The following is a 6,000-nucleotide window of genomic DNA, read 5'->3' on the forward strand; positions in this document are numbered from 1 at the left end:
TTCGTTTTTTGTCAGACTTCAGAGAAAACAGTAAGTTGAGAGCGCGATAGGTCTGTGTTCATTGGTCAAATGCCACGGAGGTGGGATCTGTGCTGTCGGGTGATCTCCTCTGATTGGCTGAGTGAGGACCGCGCGCTTCTTTACATTACTGATGTGCAGCAGAGGCCATATGTAAAGTGTGCAGAGATGACCAAAAGTAGTCACTTACCCTATAAAGGGTTAATGACGCTTGCCCGGCTAGCTCAGTCGGTAGAGCATGAGACTCTTAATCTCAGGGTCGTGGGTTCGAGCCCCACGTTGGGCGCTTGTAGTTTTGGAAGGTGTGGAGTTCATATCCCAACAAGTCGTAATAAATGTAAAACATTGCACGATCTTTCAACCAAACTGTTTGTTCAAAGGATGCCTCCATTTGGCTTTTGAGTGCTACAGACTTGTCCTCTGTTTGAAAACTGTACCTTAAATTGACTATGCAGAAACCATATTTTCTAGTCAAAAGGATGTTTGTAACGGCCTTCTGAGATGCACAGCTGCTGCTTGTGCTGTTAATTGGCTTCAATCCTAGTACTTCACAAAATATGCAAATTCCAATGCCAAGAGCAGTGTAAGCTGTCAGGATGGCCGAGCGGTCTAAGGCGCCAGACTCAAGGTGAAGGCTTTCCCAAGCAAGGGGACTTCTGGTCTCCGAATGGAGGCGTGGGTTCAAATCCCACTCCTGACACAGAGATCTTGTTGCTCACAGTAGAGCATTATGCCAGAGCCTTTCATGTGCGTTGGCTATTGGATCAGTGTTACTCGGAAGGACATGTATTTCATGAGGCGTTAAGCTTGCTTGGAATCTCCTCATCGGTTTTTGGTGACAAGTAATCACATAGACAGACGCCCAAATCTTTGAATGTTCTGATGATCCTTGTCTCTCCCTGCTAGTTTTCTATTGCATTGGATTGCCTGTGATGATCAATGAGACAGAGCAAGCTTGGGGCCCATCAAAGTCTTTGCAGAATATCCTTTCCCTCACTGCATCAAGGCCTTTCAGATTACCAGCGCCAAGTCGCAGCCAAATGCCTACGAAAGTGTTTCTGTCCAGTTTCGAACTGGGGACCTTTCGCGTGTGAGGCGCACGTGATAACCACTACACTACAGAAATTGTGGATGATAGTTATGTGATAAATTCACCATAATGCTCACTTTGCATCATCACTATTTGAAAGAGCAGATGCATATGTCACTTTAACAATAGCCACATCTGAAGTGCTTCCAGGATAAAGACTGCTGACATACACCAAACTACCATTCGGGGCAACTCCTGTGACAGCTTTTACTGTGTGCCTGTTCTTGTAGTTACTGTAGGTGTGTGCCTGTGACTTCATGTCCTTTCCCGGAACATCCTGGGTGACTTCTGTTGCATCTATCACAAGACGACAGCAGTTGAAGTCACCAAATGTAGCAGGCATAGAAGATTTGCACTTCAGCAGCGACGGAATCTTCCCTGCCATCATGCCCTCAAAAAAAACTTCATGGAGAGTGAAGATGTGTGTCACTATAATATTGTGGATGGTAGCCTTGCTCGTACAGAACCTTTCTGCTAGGTCCAGTAGTGGACAGTTCATCTTCAGCTTCATCAGTGTGATGAACAGCTGGTCTCGGCGGGATATAGCTCCTGGTATCCATCCATCCACATATGACAGCTCAAATCGCTTGAGCGTGGCATCCACGACATTAAACACGTCACTCTTCAATGATGTGTACATTAACATCTGCACAAAAAATGTACATGTAAAATACATTGAAGAAAAAATACATATTACTATAAATTAAATGATAGTGAATGTATCATACAATGTGAAACTTTATTCAGATGCAAGGTCATGCCATTGTATTTTGGTAATAATGTATACGTTTACTTGCCTTTGTTTCATCCATGATAACCATTTCGACTGAAAATGGTTGTTTAGTCGCTTTAAGATGCACCAATTCTTCTTCTCGCTCTTTTATACGTACTTCTAGATCCTGCAAAAACATTTTTTTGATCAACTATCATACATCAGAAAGCAAATACAGAACCACTATTCCCATGCAAATAAATGTTGTCCCTTACAGCTATCTTTGCTGCAATTTGGTCGTAAGCCAACTTATATGGATGATCATGGTTTACTAGCTTCATGTCCTGTTCATTAGCAACCATCTCCAAAGCTTCACACTCATTGGTAGCTTCACATTGGACCTTTTTCCTTTTTGCAGTCCTGTCAAAAATAACATAGTGTGTAGTTGGGTTACCTATTCATTTAACACCAGTATTATGCTTGTCCATTATGAATGAGTACCTTCCTATAACGTTAGGGTCATCGAAGTCAAAATGACGGCCAGAATTCCATGGGAATATTGTTGGCCCATTTTCTTTCAGCTGGTCCTTGAAATGACAGCTGCAAATCCTGTCGGCTATGGTAGCCCTCCTGTCTTTTCGCCTACAATTATATCGACATACACATCATGTAGATTATTATGTTGTGTGTAAATAACATCAACCTGCCAGGGGGTCCACAGACGGAAATTAGCTCAAGACTATGTCATATTTACATTTGTTAAATGTTCATTAATATGCATTGTTCCTCCATTATCTCTCAAATAAATAAATAAAATACAACCGGGTTAGCGTTACGAGTTAGCTTGAATACATATTCAAGTTAACCGTCTGTAAAATCTGACAAAATTTTTTATCAAACCTGCATAGCTTTTCCCACTGCTTCAGTTGGTCTTTGGGAAACCTAAAAAAGGAGCATGCGTTGCGTAGACTTTGGTGATTACAGCCGAAAACAAAGCAGAGCATTTTCCACCATTCAAATAAGCCGCCTCTTCGAACAGCTGATTGTTTGTTTGTATCCGAGCAATGAACCGGAAGTGCTTCTGGGCCGAGACTTTCCTGCCCTATTTCATGAGGGTTAGTAAATTGTAACCCAAAAGGGATGATGGGTCCCATGAGTGGGACAAAAAGTGTTGTCCCAAAGTGGGTTGGTCCCACAAAGGGCCCTAAAATGGGACCCAAAATGGGTTGGTGCTCATAATAAGGACTGGTCCCACAAAGGAACCAAAAATAGGACCCAAATCCCATGAGAGGTACAAACATGTGTCCCAAAGTGGGCCCTATAATAGGGCCCAATTCAAAGCCATTCCGCAGGTGAAAAAACTGTCCGCGGTTTTTTGCCTTGCTGTAATCAATGTTGAATTGATCTAAATCACTATTTCGAAGGCAAATCCAAGGCTCTGTAAGCTGCTTTTGCAATAAGGGAGGGGAGTAGGGGCGGTTTCTCATCATCGCAGGAGCACATGGGCTCTGTTAACTAGTTAAACAATATTGAAAATTCCAGCCACGCCATATGTCCGCGGGTTTTCCGCGGTTTTCAGATATTTTTGGGCGGGTTTGGCTGCCCAGACCTGGCAACCCTGGCGCACAAACACACGGTCACACGCGGAGGCAAAGAAACAGAGAGGGGGAAAGTGCTCATTAGAAAATTGTCCCTCAGAATGCAATCATTCATGTGATGCAAGGTCAGTTATATTCCAAAAAATATTCTATCGACACAAACATTTATATCGTTTGTCAGGCGTGTTACGGCCCTAGGCCTCGAGGTTCCCTCCTTTATGCATATTTTTGTTTGTGTGGCCTAAAACCTGCTTTTCCTCCATGTAAATTTGCTGCTGTGGTCCTGGGCTGCGATTGGTGGAGCACATTGGGGTCCTGGCCGCCTGATTGGGGGAGCAGCTCAACACCTGCGGGGAGCTCGTCAAAGCCACCTGTGTCAGCCACGCCTATAAAAGGACTCCACTGTGGCTCATTCGGGGCTGCTGGTCTCTGTGTGACCAGTACGCCATTTTGTGTTCTGTGTCTCTTCGTTGTTAATGTTAACTGTTGTGTATCCAGAGACACTCGTTCTGTGTGTTGTGTTAGTTTGTCACTTCTTGGGATGTTCACTAAAGTGACGTGGAATCAAGTGACACTCTAGTCATGAATTTGTTTGGTTTTGTTAGGCCTGATTTTGTCTGTTTAGCTTGATTAGCTTTGTTTTGGTTAACCTTTTTGTAAACACTGTAAGCAGCCTTTGTTCTTATGGTTATTTTTGTCACTCCTTAGTTTACCTTTTACACTCCTTTTATTAAATTACAACTTTATTTTACCATTTGACATCTTGGTTTTTGTTACGTCCTAAACTAGCAGAGCCGGGTCGTAAAAAGGCGTAATCAAGTTGATTTGCCTCAGGTGCACTGTGGAGTGGGTCAGACTGTTTTTAACCTGTGGGAAGGGGGTGTGTGGGATGTGGGGGGCCCCACCTTCCCATGCCTGCAGGTGGGTGCTGCTGCATGAATGTCATCAGCATAAAATGAAATATGCGGATGACGTGGTGTGCACGTGACACAATGAGTGTCACTGAAGACAATGGCACAATCCAATAATCACAGCATAATTGTCAGACCTGGGTTTGGGTGTGGGAAGGGGGGTGAAAAGGAAATATGTGGATCACATGATGTATAAGTGACACAATGTATGGCACTGAAGGCAGTGGCACAACCCAATGATCACAGCATAGTTGTTCAATCACTGTCCCTATTAAGTTGCATTATACTGTTTTACATGCAGAGATCCCTATTATAACTTGTTTTAAGGTGCTATTATCATGGAAACTGCTGAACAATTTTTTTCTGAAAAAAAAATCATCCATCCATCCATTTTCTTCCGCTTTATCCGGGGCCGGGTCGCGGGGGCAGCAGTCTCAGCAGAGATGCCCAAACTTCCCGATCCACACACACCACCTCCAGCTGTTCTGGGGGGACCCCGAGGCGACACCAGGCCAGCTCGGAGACATAGTCCCACCACCGTGTCCTGGGCCTTCCACGAGGCCTTGTCCCACTAGGACATGCCTGGAACACCTCCCGCGGGAGGCGACCAGAAGGCATCCGGAACAGATGCCCGAGCCACCTCAGCTGGCTCCTTTCGACGTGAAGGAGCAGCGACTCTACTCCGAGCTCCTCCCGGGTAACTGAGCTCCTCACCCGATCTCGGAGGGTGCGCCCAGCCACCCTGCGAAGGAAACTCATTTCGGCCGCTTGTATTCGCGATCTTGTCCTTTCGGTCATTACCCAAATCTCATGACCATAGGTGAGGGTGGGAACGTAGATCGATCGGTAAATCGAGAGCTTTGCCCCGACTCAGCTCCCTCTTCACCACGACAGACCGATACAGCGACCGCATCACTGCTGAAAAAAAAATCAATATTTTTTAATTAATCTTCTCCCTTTAACGGAATATTTCAGGATTTTTGACATAAGGCCTCATTTCCCAGTTATCCAGAGTGTTGCTGATTTCTGGACATATTTTTTTTGTAGTTCAAGTAGTTCTTATATTTGAAGAGTTTTGTGGCGCTAGGCTAATGCAAGGCTAGCACATTTCTACGATATCAGCTAGCCTGCATTAAAAACAGTCTGACCGGCTCCACAGTGCACCTGAGGCAAATCACTTATAACGCCTAGTCTTGCGTTATAAGTGATTTGCCTCAGGTGCATGATATAAATGTGTGTGTCAATAGTAGGGCAGGGCGATATGGCCCAACATTTACATCACGGTATGAAAAAGAAATATCATGATAACGGTATATTTGGCGATATAATTTACACCTGGCAAAATACAAACAAATCAAAGCCTTTCGCCGATGGGGAAAATTCATTTACAGCTATTTGTTCTTTTTATTCATCTAAATTCACCTAAATCTCTTAAAGGAATAGGCCACCGTTTTTACATACTGAGATATGTTCTTACCTCATTTTAGACGTGTTAATATATCCCCGTCTGGTCTTTGTCCATGCACTCTGCCAGGCAAACAGAGCACATACGCAGCCTCTCCCACATGTCACATAGCTCCAAAAAAGCTCACGATAGAAGCTACCAAGGTCTTCCACGTGTTCCCTATTTAAATAAAGTTACGTGAAGTGTTTTCATGCGAAGTATATTTA

Source organism: Gobius niger (assembly GCF_951799975.1).
Source record: "Gobius niger genome assembly, chromosome: 22".
Taxonomy (NCBI): Eukaryota; Metazoa; Chordata; class Actinopteri; order Gobiiformes; family Gobiidae; genus Gobius; species Gobius niger.